This window comes from Acomys minous, assembly GCF_964271855.1.
Source record: "Acomys minous genome assembly, chromosome: 3".
In the NCBI taxonomy this organism is placed as follows: domain Eukaryota; kingdom Metazoa; phylum Chordata; class Mammalia; order Rodentia; family Muridae; genus Acomys; species Acomys minous.
The window spans coordinates 54207264-54226475 of NC_140485.1; the positions used below are offsets into that span (position 1 = coordinate 54207264).

The 19212-nt window shown below is 45.0% G+C and overlaps 1 long non-coding RNA gene across 1 annotated transcript in view; it reads right to left on the minus strand.

Moving 5' to 3' along the window:
- Positions 1-12872: 12872 nt before the first annotated feature.
- The window catches only part of LOC311594239, a 40001-nt gene continuing 33661 nt past the window's right edge, over positions 12873-19212 (minus strand). Inside the window, exon 3 of the long non-coding RNA XR_014778004.1 lies at positions 12873-13101. This is a non-coding gene — a long non-coding RNA (uncharacterized lncRNA). The remainder of the gene's footprint in view (positions 13102-19212) is intronic.

Consider the following 19212-nt stretch of genomic DNA (forward strand, 5'->3'; position numbering starts at 1 on the left):
CTCGTTCTGGGGAATTCTCTCTCCTTGACTGGTTGCAGGAGATGCGTCAACATAAGAATTCAGCAGGATTCCTACAGTTAGTGTAGACACCTTTGCTGACTAACCTTGGTCGGCACCCTGGCACATCTGAGAGGAAAAAGCATCAGCTGAGGACTCACTTCCTGCCGGCTGGCTCCTGGGCATGTCTGTGAGGCATGTTCTTCCCTGCCAGCTGATGTAGAAGGGCCTAGTCTAGTGCAGCCATGCCATCTCTAAGCAGGTAGGTCTGCGCTGTATGAGGTTAGCTGCAGCCCAGCACTCGGGAGGCAGAGGCAGGCAGATTTCTGAGAGTTCAAGGTCAGCCAAGGATACAAAGTGAGTCCCAGGACAGCCAGGACTACACAAAGAAATCCTGTCTTGGAAAAAAAAAAAATCCAAACCAAACCAAACAAAAATTAACTCAAAAAACAATCCAGGGGTGGCTTCTCTGTGGCCCGTAGGTTTCCCGGCGCCTGAGCTTGGCCTCAGAATCCTTCTCAACACAGCCTCCTGCACACCAGGCAGCTTTGTTTTGTTTACATGTTTGTTTGGACAGAGTCTCACTCTTAGTCTTGGCTGGCTTCGAGCTCTCTATGTAGAACAGGTTAGCCTCAAACTTACAGAGATCCACCTGCCTCCGACTGCTGTGATTAAAGGCGCACACCATCCCACTTAGCCCCCATCAGGCAGTCTTTATCAATTGCTGGGAACTTGCGTAAGACCTGGACTCGGCTCCAGAGCCTTCTACAACCACCTCTCCAGCACCAAGCACACAGTGGCAGGTAAGAAAGCCTGGCTGACTGCACACTGAAGCCCTTGCTAGGTAACAACCGCCTCTCTGTTTAGGACCTTGCTCTCATATTTCTGAGTTCATAACTGATTTATGACCTATAAATAGTAACACCAACCTCATGGCTGAATAATTTACATACTAAGGTCATGCTCCTTGAGTGAACCTGACATTCATTAGTGTTAAGCTACCTAGCCGTGGGCATCAAAGCCAGACCCCACGAAAAACCCATACTCCAAGGTAGTGGGAGCCAAGAAGCAAAACCCGGACCATTCCCTCAGTCACATCCAGTCAGTCTACTTTCTCTTTAGCCTCATGCTTTTCATCTCTAAAGTGGGACTCACAGATGTCAGCGTTGGGAAAGCCGGAAAAATGACAAATATTAGTCTGGGTGTGGTGGTGCCACCGGTCATGTCAGCACTTGGGAGGTGGAGGACCAGAGTCAGGTCATCAAAGTCATCCTTGGCTATACAGTAAGTCCCAGGTCAGACAGGGCTACATGAGACACCGCCTCAGGGGAAAAGAAAAAACAAAACAAAACCAGGAATAAATGAGTAAGTGAATGAATATCGTTAGGTTCCCAGATGTTAAAATGTCGGCGTCTAAACCTCCTTTCTACCCCAAAATTCTTTTTGATGAAAACCTACTGACATTCACCATGTGCTGAATGTAAAGAAGCACAAAGGCTGCAGCACTGGGATGTTGGTGGTGATGTATAGTTCATATGGCTTCCATCTGGGAAATGGGCACACCAGGCTTAACCCTCTACTGGCAAACAGGGCCTAGCTTCTCAATTAGCATGAGCACAAACTTACTATTTTTCCAAGAATAAAAGTTCGTCTCACACAAAAACGCAGTCCCATTCCACTGTGGGTGAGCACTGCACTCCCTTTGACTACCAGCAAAGGATTGGCAGGAGCCAACCTGTTGCTCATGGAGGAAACGCTTCGACCTAGGCCTTGTCACTAACTGTGCTTAGAGGCAGCTCATTTTATCCTTCAAATTTCTCACCTCAGCAATTTAGGCAAAACCTCAAAGATCTCAGAACAAAACCAAGTGAGACTACCTACAACAACATTAGCATGGTGCTTTCCTGGTCACGTGGTATTGAAATCTAAGTCAGCTTACAGTTGTTTTGTTGTTGTTGTTGTTGTTGTTGTTTGTTTTGTTTTGAGGGGTTGGTTTTTCAAGACAGAGTTTCTCTGTGCAGCCTTGACTGTCCTGGACTCACTTTGTAGTCCAGGCTGGCCTCGAGCTCACAGCGATCCACTTGCCTCTGCCTCCCAAGTGCCGGGATTAAAGGCATGTGCCACCACCTGGCTTGCTCGGGTTTTGTTGTTGTAGTTGTTGTTGTTGTTTTTGAGACAGCGTCTCTAGCTTGGCCTGGCCTGGAGCTCACTGTGTAAATCAAGATGAGCTTGAATTCATATCCATTAGCCTGACTCCGCCTCCCCACCGTTGGGAATTCCATAGTGCCCAGCTAACACTGCTTTTGTTGTTCTGTTTTGTTGTTGTTGTTGTTGTTGTTTGGTTTGGTACTGAGATTAGACCTCACATAGCCCATGCTAGCCCATGACTGCAACTGAGGAGAATGATCTAAAACTCCTGGTCCTCTTGCTTCCACTTTCCCAAGTACAAGGTTCCTGGCATGTCCCACCATGCCTAGTGACCTATTTTTAAAAATAAACTCCCAGGCTGGTGAGATGGCTCAGAGGGGGAAGGCACTTGCCGCCAAGCCTGACACCCCCGAGTTTGATCCCCAGGACTCACATGCTGGAAGGAGAGAACTGACTTTCCCCCACAGCTTGCCCCTTGGCCTCCACACATGCAGAATGGTGCACATGTTTAATGTGTAAAAAGGCTGAGTCTTGATCCCCTAAGCATTTCAAGATAAAGAAGCAGATAGCTCCCTAAGAGGCAGTGGTTTGCATAAGAAACAAATCATTATGGTCCATTTTCAGTTGTGAGATGCATTCAGAAGTGAGTGAAAAGAGAGGAGGCACTAGGCACCTGCCTTCCCTAGTAGCTGGTAGCGTTGGTGCCTGCTTGCCTGGGTGCTTTGTAGTTTATCTTAGTGTTGAAAAGTTACAACCTACTACAGGCTGACTTCACTAAATCAGAAGAGAAGTGTGTGTGGCGGGGGGCTCATGAGCCCCAGAAGGATGGGTGAGATTATGCTGGACAAGTGGACAAGATGGCACTTACCTGAAGAACTCATCCAGTGGAAAATGAGGGCGCTGGGGAATTCTAGTAGAACATAAAGGCCACTGTTTTGTGCCAAATCAGAGCAGCAGCTATTTTGTCTTTTGTCCAGGCCGATGCCCAGCTTCTTCAGAACCAACAATAAATCTGTCTCACGTTCACTGCTGAGTCTCCAGTACTATTATGAAGTGAGGATCGCTCTTTCTCACAGTTTAGATCTAGTATTTTACCGGCTGGGAGATAATGTAGTCTGTAAAGTGCCTGCCTGGCATGCACAAGGACCTGAGTTCTGGCCTCAGAACCCCTTTTAAAAGGCCAGTGTCTTACTTTGCTACTTTGCTATTGCTGTGAAGAGACATCGTGGCTAAGGCAACTTATAAAGGAAGGAGTTTATTGGAGCTTAGAGTTCCGAGAGAGAGTCCATGACCATCATGGCAGGGAGTGTGGGAACAAAACAGGCAAGGCTCTGGAGCATTACCTGAGGCTTTACATTTGTTCCACAAGTACAAAACAGGGAGAGAGAGAGAGAGAGAGAGAGAGAGAGAGAGAGAGAGAGAGAGAGAGAGAGAGAGAACGAACAGATTGGGAAAGGCTTTGTGCTTTCCAAAGCCTACCCTCAATGACACACCTCCCCTAACAAGTCAACACCTCCTAATCCTTCCCAAACAGTTCCACCAAATGGGGACCAAGCATTCAAATATATGAGACCATTCTCATTCAAACCACCATAAGCAAGCATGGTATCATGCACTTGTAATCCCAGCGCTGGGGAGGCAGAGACAAAAAGATTCTTGGAGCTCACTGACCAGCCAGAAGAGCATACTTGGATGAGTGCCAGGCTAGTAAAATAGTCTGTTTCAAAAATAGAAAGTGCACTTTCACACAAACTCTGGTGCCCCCTATTTGACCATGTCCCCTGGATGGAGAGGCCTGGTGGCACTCAGAGGAAGGATAGCAGGCTACCAAGAAGAGACTTGATATCCTATGAGCATATACAGGGGGAGGAGGTCCCCCTCAGTCACAGTCATAGGGGAGGGGAGTAAGGGAAAAATGGGAGAGAGGGAGGAATGGGAGGATACAAGGGATGGGATAACAATTGGGATGTAATATGAATAAATTAATCAAATATACTTTCTAAAAAAAATGGAAAGTGACAGCTGGGCATGGTGGTGCACGCCTTTAGTCCCAGCACTCGGGAGGCAGAGGCAGGTGGATCACTGTGAGTTCGAGGCCAGCCTGGTCTACAAAGTGAGTCCAGGACAGCCAAGGCTACACAGAGAGACTCTGTCTCAAAAAACCAAAAAAAAAAAAAAAAAAAATGGAAAGTGGATGATGCCAGCCACTGACTTCTGACATGGGCTTGGGCACCCACATCTGTTTGTGTGAACCTGTAAACACTACACACAGGTGTACACATACACACACACACACATACACACATGCACACATACACACATGCAGGAAACTTTATCTAATATTTGGGTCAGAAGAAAGTTCAGTTGGTAAAGGGGCCTGCCACTTTGCAAGCCTGACACCCTAAGTTTGGTACACAGGAACCCATATGGTGGAAGAAGAGAACCAATTCCTGCAAGCTGTCCTTTGACCTCTACACTAGTTCTATGAAACATGTGCTTCTCACAGACACACACACAAATAAAATGTGACTATTAAAACATCTAATATTTTCCAGGCAGGGTGGTGCACGCTTTTAATCCCAGCACTTTCGAGGCAGAGGCAGCCTGGTCTACAAGGTGGGTCCAGGACAGCCACGGCTGATACAGAAAAATCCTGTCTTGAAAAACAAAAACAAAAACCAACAACAACAACAAAAAAAACAACAAAACAAAACAGCTAATATTTTACAGTAGAGTTTCACTTTTAGGGCTAGAGAGATGGCTCATCCATTAAAGGCTAGCCTCACAACTCAAAATATAAAAGCTTCATTTTATTTTACCAAACATAATTTCAGAGAAATTTTGGCTTCATACTAAATTATTTAACAGTTGCAAACAGGTCCCAAAGCTTTCTGTCTTCAATATTCTACTTTGGAAGGAGACTTTTGCTTTTCTCTTTTAAGTGTTATTTATTTTTATTTTGTGTGTATGTATGTTTTGCCTGCATTTATGTCTGAGCATCATGTGTACAGTGCCTGCAGAGGCCAGAAGAAATCATGGGATTTCCTGGGACTGGTGTTACAGATGTTGTGAGCTGCCATGTGCATTCTGGGATTTGAACCCAGATCCTCTGGAAGAGCAGCTAGTACTCTTAATGTCTAAGCCATCTCTCTAGTCAAGCATTTTGCTTTTGACACATGTTTGGATGGACTTGTCTGTGAATACAGGTCCGAGTTCTTTTTCTTTTTCTTTTCTTTTCCTTTTTTGTTTGTTTGTTTGTTTTGTTTTGTTTTTGATTTTCCAAAATAGGGTTTCTCTGTGTAGCCCTGGCTGTCCTGGTCTCTGTAGACCAGGCTGGCCTCAAACTCCAAGAGATCTGCCTGCCTCTGCCTCCCTGAGTGCTGGGATTACAGGTGGTCCCAGTTATTTTAGTAGCTCATTTGAAAGCTGAAAGAAGCCACAGATTAAGGAAAGTACTGGGTTTTTTTTTTTTCATCTTTTAGTAATTTAATTTGCCAAGCAATGGTGGCATATGCCTTTAATTCTAGCACTAGGAGACAGAGGCAGGTGGACCTTTGTGAGTTCAAGGCCAGCCTCATCTACAGAGCTAGTTCCAGGGCAGCCAGAGCTACACAGAGAAACCCTCTCTTAAAAAAACCAAAACCAAAACAAAACAAAACAAAAAACAAAACAAAACAAAAAAACAGGGCCGGTTGTGGTGGTGCATGCCTTTAATCTCAGCACTCAGGAGGCAGAGGCAGGTGGATCAACCTGAGTTCGAGGCCAGCCTGGTCTACAAAGGGAGTCCAGTACAGCCAAGGCTATACAAAGAAACCCTGTCTCGAAAAACCAAAACAAACAAACAAAAAACAAAATACACACACACACACACACACACACACACACACACACACACACACACATATATATATATATAGTCTTGGCTGGTCTGGAGCTCCTTATGTAGACCAGGTTGGCCCTGATCTCACAGACATCCACCAACAGAGATCGTCTGCCTCTGCCTTCTGAGTACTGGTATTAAAGGCGTGCACCAATGCATCTTGTTTTATTTTATTTTTTAACTTATTTGTCTTTATTGTGTGTTTGCCTATGTGTGTGTGTGTGTGTGTGTGTGTGTGTATGTGTGTGCACTGCGTGGTGCCTGATACGCTGAGAGGCCAGAAGATGGCATTGGATCTCCCCAGGCTGCTGTTATACAAATGACTGTGAGCTGCCATGTGGATGCTGGGAATCAAATCCTGTCCTCTGGAAGAGCAGCCAACGTGCTTAAGCACTGAGCCATCTCTCCAGCACCCCACTCCTCTGGTTTCCTCTTTCAATATTCATGCCCTGTCATGCCAAAATAATCAGTGGAGTTTAAAGCAGGAATCTCAAAAATATTCCCAATGACTATTTTTTCCCATGAAGACATAGTATTAATAATTAACAGGAAGGAAACAACTACTTCCATTTGCTAAGCACCTGGCCCAGATGTTTTGCACACATTTAAACTTTCATAGTTAAGAAAAGTCCCAAGGCCCCACAAATGGAGAATGGCGGGACTGGACTCCTGCTCATGCCTACTTACACTCAGATTCTCCTTGCCTCTGGGGACTCTGCTGAGTCCTATGGGACAGCACCAGGCTGAGAGGGACCAGGAAAGTCCTTGAGAATGGATGACTCCCGAGGTGAGGGTCTCCAAAGAAAAGCAACTCTCCCCATCTGTGACAAAAAGGGAAGTCAGGGTCAACCCTATGAAGCAGTGGCTCTCAGCCTTCCTCACGCTGCGACCCTTTGATGCAGTTCCTCATGCTGTGGTGACCCCCAGCCATAGAATGATTTCCATTGCTACTTCATAACTGTAATCTTGCTACTGTTATGAATCTTAACGTAAATATTTTTGGAGACAGAGGTTTGTCAAAGGGATCACAAGCCACAGGTTGAGAATCCCTGCTGTAGAGGAAGATGTTTGGTACGATGGATCATGTGGGGCTACAGTTGGAAGCGCCTCGGCTCACACCTTTTAGTAAAGGGGCCGTGGCTAACAATCCCGGCAGAAGCAAAGGGTGTATTACAAGAAGAGATAGCTGTGCCCCTCCCAGTGGCTATCAGACTATTGAAAAAATGAACACTGGCCCCACTTGAGTTTCCCCAGGAGTCTCACACTGGAAGAAGGAGAGGGTCGGAGCCCACTCACTACCAGGCAGATGAGGAACTTGTCTCACAGGAGTAGAATCCCCCAGGTCTCCAGTCATGCTGGAGAAGAGATTGGAGACAGTAACGACGGGTGGGATCATCGTGCTTAGTCTTCTTTTAAAAGGCCAATTTTATTTTCATTTATGCATCTGTGCGAGTGTCTGCCATGTGTTGAGGAGGCCTAAAGAGGGTGTTGGAGTCACGCTGGCAGATGTAAGTCCCCTGACGTAGGTTCTGGGAATTGAACCTGGGTCCCTTGGAAGAGCAGCGAGTGCTCTTAATCGCTGAGCCACCTCTCCAGCCTAGAGGTGCTCAGTCTTGCAAACCTCTCGCTTCCTGTTTAACCCTAAACCGTAATGTCAAGACTGCAAAGATGAAGCTGAACCCACTGAATACATCTCTTCCCACTGATCCTCACTGCTCTTTATGTCTTTCATTGTCCCATTAAGGATGAGTGGAGCCAGGCAGTGGTGGCACACGGCTCTAATCCCAGCACTCGGGAGGCAGAGGCAGATGGATCACTGTGAGCTCGAGGCCAGCCTGGCCTACAAAGCCAGTCCAGGACAGCCAAGGCTACACAGAGAGACCCTATCTTGAAAAAGGATGAGTAGTCTAGCCTTGTATATTAGGGCTGTCAGGGCCTGTATCACAACTTCAGTATCACTCAGACAGGTAACTCATCCATGTTTCCCTTCCTTTTTGTGTGTGTGTGTCTGAATCAGGGACGGAATAGGATGTGAACTAGGAATAAGACTCTCTGCAGCGCTGTTTTGGATTACAGTTGGAAGCAGCGTACACAGCTTTCGATCTATAATGTTCTGCTGTCCTTGGAGTGGTTAGCTTTAGATGGTGTGTGTGTGTGTGTGTGTGTGTGTGTGTGTGTGTGTGTGTACACATGCCATGGCAAACACGTAGAGAACAACTTGCTTTCCCATTGCAGGACTTCACAAAGCCTTTAAGTTTCAAAGATGCATGATACTTCCCACAGATCTTGCCCTGGTTTCTTTGGATTATGTAGCTCATTCTTATGGAGTAGCCTAAAGCTGGAGCCTATAGGAATACACATCTGCTTTTCTCAGGGGGCGGAGGGGTGTCATGGTGCACCTATTGCTTTGTCTCACCTCCAAAGCTGGAGGACCTCTCTTTACAAATGTCATTGAGAGAAGCTCTACAGAGCACTTTCCAGTGTCCGTTCATGTAAAAAGTTCAGTTTGTAAACAGACGTAGTTAGTAGTATCCGCAAAGCAAAGCAAACAGGAGCCATGAGGCCATAGCATCACTTGACTTCTCTGACAGCTAGGCTGTGCCCACTTCTCTGCTTCTCCCAGATGAACTTTAAAAGTGCAGGTGACACCACAGACCACCAGAAGGCACCCACAAGACCCTGTCATTTAACCAGAGTCTAAGAGACCATTCCTTCCAGAGGGGGTTGGCTTAGGCTCTGGTCCACACAGCTTGTCAAAGGCCAGCTCGACCCAAGGGAAGTGAAAAAATTAAACAGGATCAGCTTTTTATTTTCATGTAAAAAGCACTTGCCTCAGGTTATAAATGTTATTGCATTTGTGTAGCACTTTACGGCTACCCTCAGCTCACAAGCATCACAGGATCCCAGTGGCAGTACTTTTATAACCCTTGATCAATAGCTTATTTCTATCGCCTTCAGTCCCAGCTGCCAATCTGTTCTGTATGATGTGGGAGGCCAACTTGCCTGTTCTCCGGCTGTACATGTTAGGAATGCAAACGGTTCGAGTACAAGTGCCGTGAGTGTGTGCGTGTGTCCATGCGTGAGGGACATTTTTGAACAAGGAATAACAAAATGGGTCTCTTGTTCTAGGAAACTACCACAGACCTGGGAATGCTTTCACTTTTTGTGTCTCTGTCTGTCTGTCTGTCTGTCTGTCTCTCTGTCTTTCTCTCTCTCTGTGTGTGTGTGTCTCTCTCTGTCTCTCTGTCTCTCGCTCTCTCTTTGCTCTTCGTTCTCTTTCTGTTCCCCTCCCTTCACCTATCCATCCAGATCTTATTCATTTTCTCTCTTTCTCAAATAATATGTTTGGTGGGTCAGAGAAATGAGACCCAATTTTCTATTGAGTTTCTGTTTGTATTTCGTATATATTGGGAGGGAAGGTCAAAGGTGAAATTATAATTTTGTTTTGTTTTTTGTTTTTGTTTTTCAAGACAGGGTTTTTCTGTGTAGCCTTGACTATCCTGGACTCACTTTGTAGATCAGGCTAGCCTCGAACTCACAGTGATCCACCTGCCTCTGCCTCCCAAGTGCTGGGATTAAAGGCGTGGGCCACCACCGCCCAGCCACAGGTGAAATTACACATACTGAGAGGAGTCATTCTGCCTCATCTATCCATTTCCCCCATTCCCAGCACCCAGAGAAGCCTAGATCAAAGTAGGTAGGTACTCCTAAAACATCTGTTGAGTTAATGGATGAATTCTGCTTCTCAATAAGAAAGGGAGAGAACCCGGAGCATCCCCTTGGCTGCTGTCCTGAGGCAGGTATTAAGGACAAAGGCTAGTGTTCCTGGCAGAAATGGGGTTCCTATCAGCTACTGGGGGTTGCTTTGTTTAACGTTCATAGCCTAGACACCCTGGAAATGGCAGAAAAATAGGCCACTAAGCTGAACCAGCTACTGGTGTCTTTCCGTAGTTAGCGTACTGCTGGTATCTTTCCGTAGTCAGCGTAGAAACCCCTAAGAGACAAGCACCTGAACTCACCCTGTTTCCCTGACCGCAGAAGTCAATTTTAGGACAACCCGCCCCAGGAGAGACCCTGGAAGAATACCCCCACCCTCGCAGTGTGCAGCTCAGGGAAGACGCCAAGGCGTAGGAAGGAAGCCAGGTCTGCCCTTGCTGGAACCTGCGTCCTTGAGACTCAGCCAAACCTCTCCCGCGGTTTGGCGGAGAGATGTTGAGGTGACATTCTTCTCCCTGCCACTCAGCATCTTTTCCACGGTCCTCCTCCACCTAGGGAGAATATGCATGAACTCCTTGCTGACGGGGCTCCATAGAAGCTGGGGGGAAAAAATCCCCTTTCTCCCTGAGAGAGAACCTGGCCCCAAGTGGAAAGAAAGCACCTCACGTGAAATCTGGAGTTTAGACAGTCACTAAGAGAGGTTAGACAGTGGAGGGTGGGGCCTCATGGGAAGGATGCCAGGGTATACGTGGCACCTGGGCAGTGGCCTTCAGAAACACCTGGGATGGAGCCTAGGAATGCAGGGAGAAATTAGGGGAGAAGCTCTCCTAAATTGCCTGCAGGCAACTGAGGGGAACTGACTCCTTATCCTGTTCTACCCAGGGTTCCCAGCCTGAGGGGTTGGGGGGGCATGTGACAGGAGGGGCAGGAGGTTGGCACAGGCCCCTTTGGCTCTGGACCACGCCGCCTGTAGCGCACTATGAATTAATATTTTTAATAAATCCTGTAATTATCCTGTGAACAGAACATTTTTGTGGCACAATATTGTTCGGCTTTAAAAGCATTAATTTGTTCAATATAAACAGTAAAAATATACTGTTTTTTGTAACCTTGGTGTTTTGTTTTTGTTTTTGTTTTTTTAATGTTCCAGGAATCTCATGAAATGGAACAGGGCTCTACTAACCCCAACTAAGAAATGCTTTTTGTAGCTGCCCCAAGTAGCCAGAGGGACTGTAGCCAGCTCTCCCACCCAGTGGGACAAGTCTCATAGAGACACTCAACAGCTTGGGTTTGACCTGAGGTTTCACCCCAGCAGGGTCAGCTGTGACATGGTAGGCCCTCTTTTGGAAGAAAGAGAAAAGGGAGTGGCTATGGGCTACTCAGATTTGCACAGACACTTACCATGTTACTCTCTCCCTGGGCTCATCACAGAAGCCTGGAGGCTGCAGGCTCAGGCAGCCCCTGCAGAGTAAACAGAGGAGCCAGGGGACCCTGTGACTGAAGGGGGTTCACCTTGCAGCTCAGCTTCATCGGTGTTCACCACCTGACTTCCTTGAAGCTTGTCTCTGCTACACGGCTCGCTTTCTTGATGCTAATTATTTTGTTTGTTTGCTTATAACTTTTGGCTTTTTCTTTCTTTTTGTTTGTTTGTTTTTTGAGACAGGTTTTTTTGTTTTTGTTTTTGTTTTTTGTTTTTTGTTTTGTTTTTCTGTAGCTGTGGCTGTCCTGGAGCTCACTCTGGCTTCAAACCCACAGAAATCTGCCTTCTTCTGCCTCCCAAGTGCTGGGATTACAGGTGTGCACAACCATGGCCTGGCAACTTTTGGCTTTCTTTTTTGTTTGTTTGTTTTTTGAGACAGAGTTTCTCTGTGTAACCCTGGCTGTCCTGGACTCACTTTGTAGACCAGGCTGGCCTCAAACTCACAGTGATCCACCTGCCTCTGCCTCCCAAGTGCTGGGATTAAAGGTGTGCACCACCACCGCCTGGCTAACTTTTGGCTTTCTTATATGGGAGAACAAAAGACACACAAAAAAAGTATCAAGATGTCATCCAATCAATGTATATCTTGTAGCCTTCTCAGGACTCTAGCTCAGTTTAAGAGAGCTTAGTCAAAGTCAGGCTTCCCTTTTTCCCTCCCCCACTTCTCCACCCCCCTTCCTTTCTTCCCTGCCTCCTGCTCTTCCCTCCCTCCCTCCCTTTTTCTTGGCTTCTCCCTTCCTCCCTCTATTTTTTTGTTTGTTTGTTTTGTTTTGTTTTTTTGTTTTTTTTTCCAAGACAGGGTCTCTCTGTGTTAGCCCTGGCTTTCCTAGACTCACTTTGTGAATTAGGCTGGCCTCGAACTTACAGCGATCTGACTGCCACCACCTCCCTACCCTCCTTTTTTTCTTTTCCTTCTTCCCTGATCCACTTTTCCTGGTTCCAGGAACTGATCTTTTGTTTCTATACACTGAAATTCTCTCTCTCTCTCTCTCCCTTCTTCCCTCCTTCCAGCTTTCTCTCTAAGAATAACTTTTTTCCTAGGATCAATACAAGAACTAAATCAGGTGGTGGCGGCGCGTGCCTTTAATCCTAGCACTCAGGAGGCAGAGGCAAGAGGATCTCTGTGAGTTTGAGGTCAGCCTGGTCTACAAAGAGAGTTCTAGGACAGCCAGGGCTATTACACAGAAAAACCTTGTCTTGAAAAACAAAACAAAACAAACAAACACAAGAACTATATATGGGAGTATGGGTGTTGTAGCTCAGTTGGGAGAGTGCTTGCCTTGCATGCTCAATGTTCTGGGTTCTAACCTCTGTATTCCATACATGGGTTGATGGCTCACACCTGTAATCCCAGCCCCCAGGGGGGCGGAGGCAAGAGAATCACAAGTTCAGGGTCATCCTTGATTCCACAGGAAGTTTCAGGCCACTCAGGACCACAAGAGACCCTGTTTCCAAAATAATTGGGTGGCTGGTAAAAAAGACTCAGTGGGTAAGGATGCTGCTGTGTCCTAGGAGACACAGCAAATATCTCCTCATAGGGAGCGCACAACAGACCAAAGAACGGAGACCACCAATGTCCAACTTGATGAACCAGGAGTTTTATTGAGGTTACTTACAGGAACTTGGGTTAGGGTTAATTACAGGAGCAGAAATGATTCAAGGACTGCTGCATCAGCAAAGCCCACCCAGGAATGAGAGACATCGCAAAGGTGGGAGTCTGGAGCACACTTCACAGCCTGCAGGCAGCTCAACAGCTTGGAGAGTGTCCTTTTCAGGTGCCACAGTTTATCTGACTCTCTTCCAGGCCGCCCAGTGCCTATCTTTTTCCAGGAAACTCAGCTTGTCTGAGGGTCTTCTTTGATGCTCAGCTTCCTTTTGTCTAAGAGGAAGGAAGCTCACTTGTTATTGCTTACTCTGGCAGGGAGGGGATCTAGTGAATCTGGCCACAAACTCACAGAGATCCACCTGCTTCTGCCTCTGGAGTGCTGGGATTAAAGACATGTGCCACTACCCCCGGCCTTATACAATATATTTTAATTACATTTTTTTCCTCTCCGCTAGCTCTTCCCAACCCACACAACTTCATATTCTTTCTCCTTTTCCCAATAAAATAAAATAGTAAACAAGAAAAACAGCAAAAATCAAAACAAACAACCTTTTAAAAAAAGAAAGCCAAGAAAGCAAATATAGCAAAACAAAACAGACATATACACGCAACCAGGGAGTCCATTTTTAACTTAGTGATAAGCATATTTCTTTTCACTAGGATCCATGCTGTTCTGGAGATGTTTACTTCTAAACTGGAATCTGCTTTGCTTTAAAATGTACACAGCATTCCACCTGTACAGAACAATATGGCGTGGCTTATCATTTCATTTCCTAAGGACAACCAGTTATTGTTGTTGTTGTTGTTTTCAAGACAAGGTTTCTCTGTGTAGCCTTGGCTGTCCTGGACTCACTATGTAGACCAGACTGGCCTTGAACTCACAGATCTGCCTGCCTCTGCCTCCCAACAGCCCAGCACCAGTATTATTCTATTTAAGACTTTGAAGTTTAGGTGTATAAACTTGCATGTGTTTAACTTATAACATACCTTTGTAATCTAGCCTTTCCCATTTATGCTACTTACTAGTATCTTTTCTTTTTTTTTTTTTAAGTAATTTATTTTTAAATGTATGTTGGTGTTTTGCCTGCACGTATATCTGTGTGAGGGTGTCAGATCCCTGGAACAGGAGTTATAGGTAGTTGTAAACTGCCATGTGAGTGCTGGGAATTGAACCTGGGTCCTCTGGAAGAGAGGTCAGTGCTCTTAACCGTTGAACCATCTCTCTTGTCCCAAGTATCTTTTCATATCAGCATATATATGCTATCCTTTTTTGACTACTACATAGAATTTCATTTTATTCCCTTGAATTCACCTCAGCAGTATCTTATGGTTGGAAACTGATTCCAATTTTTCTCTGCTTTTCTAATTTTTCACTGTTATAAGGATGCTGCTAATATCACTACACATATCTCTGTCACGTATCTCATTGCTACCTTAGAAAAAAAGTTCCCAAAAGAAAAATGGCTGACAAAATACAACTTTTTTCTTTGCTTTTAATCAGACCTTGGTATGTTTACTGGCCAGGCTAGCCTTGTAAAAAAGGTCACAGCTTGTCAATAATTTCATGTTCCATTTGACACTTACGACAATATTACCAATGGCCTTTCCCAAGCCCTGAGTTCTTGAAACACATACTCTGCTATCATCTTCTAGAACATTCCTAGTTTGTTGGTCAATTACCAATCTTGATAAAGTTTCTGAAATTTAGTTGCAATGTGGTATAAGGATATTTAGTGATACTCATAACTTTCATAAAGTCATCAATACTCTCTACTAGTGTGAAATAACCCTTCACTATATGTGTCTCTATATTCAGGAGCACACCTCCATGGATCTGTCTCTTTCTGCCCCGCAACATAATGTTTTAGTTACTACAGTTTTATATTGGGGGGACAAGTCATTTGTTTTCATTATTCTCTTGACTACATTTGTTTACTATTCTAGGTAAATACTACAATTACTACAAACACACACACTCAGTATTTTGATTGGACTCATATTAAAATCATAGATTGATCTTAAAAAACCTTACATCTTTACCAAAATCTAGTCTTTCTTTCCAGGATTCTGGAGGCTATCTCTCCATTTTCAGGTCTTCCTTTATGCTTTATAGCAAGATTTTATACTTTCCTCATAAATATCTTTTGCAGTTTTGCTACATTTGTTTGCAAATACTTTACTTAAAATTTTTAAAATTATGTTTGTTTTGTGTGTGCATGTATGCGTGAGTGTGTGGACACATGCGGGTCACATGTAAAGGTCAGAGGGACAATCTGAAGGAGTTCTCTCCTGCTATCCTGTGGACTCAAGGGATGAAATACAGGTACCCAGATGTGACAGCATGTACCCTGTCCCAATGAGTCATCCCACCAGCCCAGAGTCATGATATTTTTACCCACTGAAGGACTAGATTATAACACTGTGGAAGTCTACAGTGAATCCAGTCTGAGTCTTACCCTAGCATGTGGCAGGCACTCGGCATGAGTAACTGTAGAATACTTGAAATGTATTCATCAAGAAATGCTTGATGACCCCCCTACACATACGTAGCAGATGTACAGCTTGGTCTGTAGGGGAATGTTAATTCAGAACGTGGCTGTTTTGGCAAGACACCACATCTAAAGACCGTCTAGGTCTTTGGGATCGGGCTGGAATACAGGCATGCCTTTAATCCAGAAGACAGAGGCAAACAGACCTGAGTTCAAAGCCAGCCTGGTATAGAGCAGGTATCAGGTAGAGAAAAGCTTAGGTCCAGGCGTGGTGGTACATGACTTTAATCCCAAAGGAAGGAGTTATTTTGTAGAAGGAAGTACCTGTGCTTGAAAGTGATGTCTATTGAGTGGCAGAAAAGGTGAAAATCAGAGAAGATTTGACAGACTAGAATATAACCAACTCTTATGAGAAGAGAAAGGAAAGGGAAGCTACTTAAGAGGCCGTTTTACCAGGACAGGAGTAGAGAGATGGGTTGCAGACAGAGAACTCAAGTGAAAATGGAAGGTTAGAGCAGATTGCTGAGTTAGTTTGAGGCCAAGCAGAACAACTCCAGGCCAAGAGAGAAGCCAGATTAAATAAGTCAGCTGGGAGAGGAGTTTGAGCCAGAACAGCTGAGCTGAACCAGCCAGCCCAGAGCTCAGAAAGAACAAGTAAGTGTGAGCTTATTAAGTCTCAGAAGCTGAAAATACTCTAGGCCTAGGTTAGATTGTACAGCGGCTAGAAGCTTCCAGGGCTAGGCGTAGGCCAGCAGAAGGAGGTAGGTAAGCTTCCAAGATAACAACTGAGCCAGGAGAATAAAAGTTACTTTTACATTGGTCATCATATGGGTCCCCTAACAATGGAAGCAGGGGCTGCCTCTGACTCTGCTGCCTGCTTTTGAATCCCTTTCTCCTAGCTGGGCTGCCTTGTCTGGCCTCAGTGGAAGAGGATGCCCTTAGTCCTGCAGAGACTTGATGTGCCAGGGTGAGTTGGTACCCATGTGGTGGTGGTGGGGGGGGCAACTTCCCCTTTCAGAGAAGGAAAGGGGAGTAGAAGGGGAATGTGAGGGTAGAACTGGGAGGAGAAGGGGAGGGCCTGCAATCAGGTTGTAACGCGATTAAATAAATATATTAGTAAAAAAATAATATTTGCTGAACTGAAATTTTAATTTTGTTTACCTTTAATTATCTTACATTTGAATTTTAAAACCAATGTTGTTTTTTAAAAACATGTACAGTCAATGTGCTTATTTATATTTTTCTACTTATTTATTTACTTTATTTTCTATGGATGAATGTTTTGCCTGCAGGTATATGGTGCACCACGTGCATGCCTGTCATATACAGAGCTCAGAAGAAGGTACTGGATCCTTTGAACCTGAGTTATTAGTGATCATGAGCCACCATGGGAGTACCGGGGACCTCTGCAAGGATAACAGGTGCTCCTGACTGCTGGGCCATCACTCCAGCCGTAAAGCCAATGTTTAAACCACGTGTGGTGGCTGAAACCGGCACCCAGCATTTCAGGGGCTGAAGAAGGAGCATTATTTTGAATTCAAGGCCAGGACTACACAGTGAATTCCGGACCTGGGCTACAGAGCAAGACTCTGTCTCAAAAGAAAATTAACTGAAGCTGGGCATGGTGGCGCACACCTTTAATCCCAACACTTGGGAGGCAGAGGCAGGCGGATCGCTGTGAGTTTGAGGCCAGCCTGGTCTACAAAGTGAGTCCAGGACAGCCAAGGCTATGCAGAGAAACTCTGTCTCAAAAAAACAAACAAAAAAACAAAGACACAGCCAAAGCTACACAGAGAAACCCTGTCTCCAAAAAAAAAAAAAAAATCTAAAAACTAAAAAAAAGAAAGAAAGAAGGAAAGAAAGAAAGAAGGAAGGAAAGAAAACTAATCTTGGACTAGATATCAAGTTCCAGGCCAGCTGGGCCTTCATTGCAAAATCCTATCTCAAAATAAATGAATAAATAAATAAATACATTTGATTCGAAAATTTTGGGATAATGGAGATCTACTTTAAAGGGTGTGTGTGTGTATGTGTACGTGTACGTGAATACCACTGTGAGTTCCACAGCATGCATGTGAGATCAGAGGTAGGGTCTCCTGTTGTTCACTGCTGTGTGTGTACCCCAACCTTGCTGGCCTACGAGGGTCCAGCAACTCTCCCATTTCCCCAAAAGAGCACTGGGGTTATAGATGTATGCCGCTGTGTCCAGCTTTTCCATGGGTTCTGACAACTCCAGCTCCAGTCTCCACATTTAGCCTTAATCCACTTACCCATCTACCCAACCCCGGAACCTACATTTTGTTTTGTTTTTGTTTTTTCAAGACAGGGTTCCTCTGTGTAACAGTGTTGGCTATCCTGGACTCGCTTTGTAGACCAGGCTGGCCTCGAACTCACAGAGATCTGCCTGTCTCTGCCTCCAGAGTGCTGGGATTATAGGCATGCACCACCATGCCCAGCTCAGGAAACTACTTTTCTTTTTTTCTTTTCTTCTTTCTTTCTTTTTTCTGAAATAGGGTTTCTCTGTGTAGCCTTGGCTGTCCTGGACTCACTTTGTAGAGGCTGGCCTCAAACTCATGAAGACCTGCTTGCTTCTGCCTACCAAGTGCTGAGATTAAAGACGTGCACCACCATACCCGGCCCGGAATCTACTTTTCAATAGTAAATTTTATAAAAATCCAATCTGAGAGTGAAGTATTTCTAGTGAGGGCCAGGCTGATGGCTCATGTGGTAAAGTGCCTGGGGTGTCTTGTGGACACTCATAAAGACCTGAGTTCTGACCCCAGGAACCCATAGAAAAATCCATGATGATTTACACATACAGCCTCAGTACTGGGGAAAGCAGGACACAGGGATCCCTGAAGCTCATTGGCCTGCTGGCCAGCCTGGCCAAATCAAAAAGCTCCAGGTTAAGTGAGAGATGGTGTTGCAGGCAAAAGGAAGGTGGAATGTGATCAAAATGGCACCCACTGTTGACCTCTGGCCTCCACATGACCCCACACACAGATGCATACACATATGCATACACCACACACATATTTAAAAGTTCGCATGATGAAAACTTAGCATCTGCCTTGCAATGTGCCATCCGGGTGAAATAAGCAAGGAAGATCAAAGACTCGGCGTGAAGGAAGAATGAAAAATGTCCTGCTAGTAATTTTTGTACTGATTACATGTTGAAATGAAAATTTTAAATACATTGGACTAAATAAAAATGTGTCATTCAAATTAATTTTATCTATTTCTTTTTACTTTTTTAATGGGACTACTAGATCCCAAAAGGTACATGAGACTCACTCTGTATGTCTATTGCAAATCATTGCTCTAGATACTTAAATAACAACAGTCACCTGGTCTTTAAAATGCTGGAGCTAGGTGAGTGTGTTGAATTTCTGTGATTGCCACACAGAAGGCTGAGGCAGGAGGATTGCTGCAAGTGCAAAGCCAGCTGTGCTTAATAAGATCTCTCTCTCTCTCTTCCTCTCTCTCTCTCTCTCTCTCTCTCTCTCTCTCTCTCTCTCTTTCTCAAAAAATAAAAAATAAAAAGAGGACAAAACAAAGCAAATGTCCAGGTATGGTGTATGGTGGTACACAATGTTAAACTCAGCACTCAGGAGGCAGAGACATGTCCACAGATCTCTGTGAGTTAAAGAGTGGTCTGTATAGGTTTAGGCCAGCCAGGATTACACACCGAGACTATGTTTAAAAACCAAGCCAAAATGATTAGAACTACATTTGCTTTTGTTTGTTTGGAGTTCTGTTCTGTTCTGTTTCTCTGTGCAGCCATGGCTGACCTGGACCTAGCTCTGTAGACCAGGCTGGCCTCAAACTTGGGATCCACCTTTCTCTGCCTCCCTAGGACTAAAGGTGTGTGCCATGCCTCCTGGCTTTGCATTTG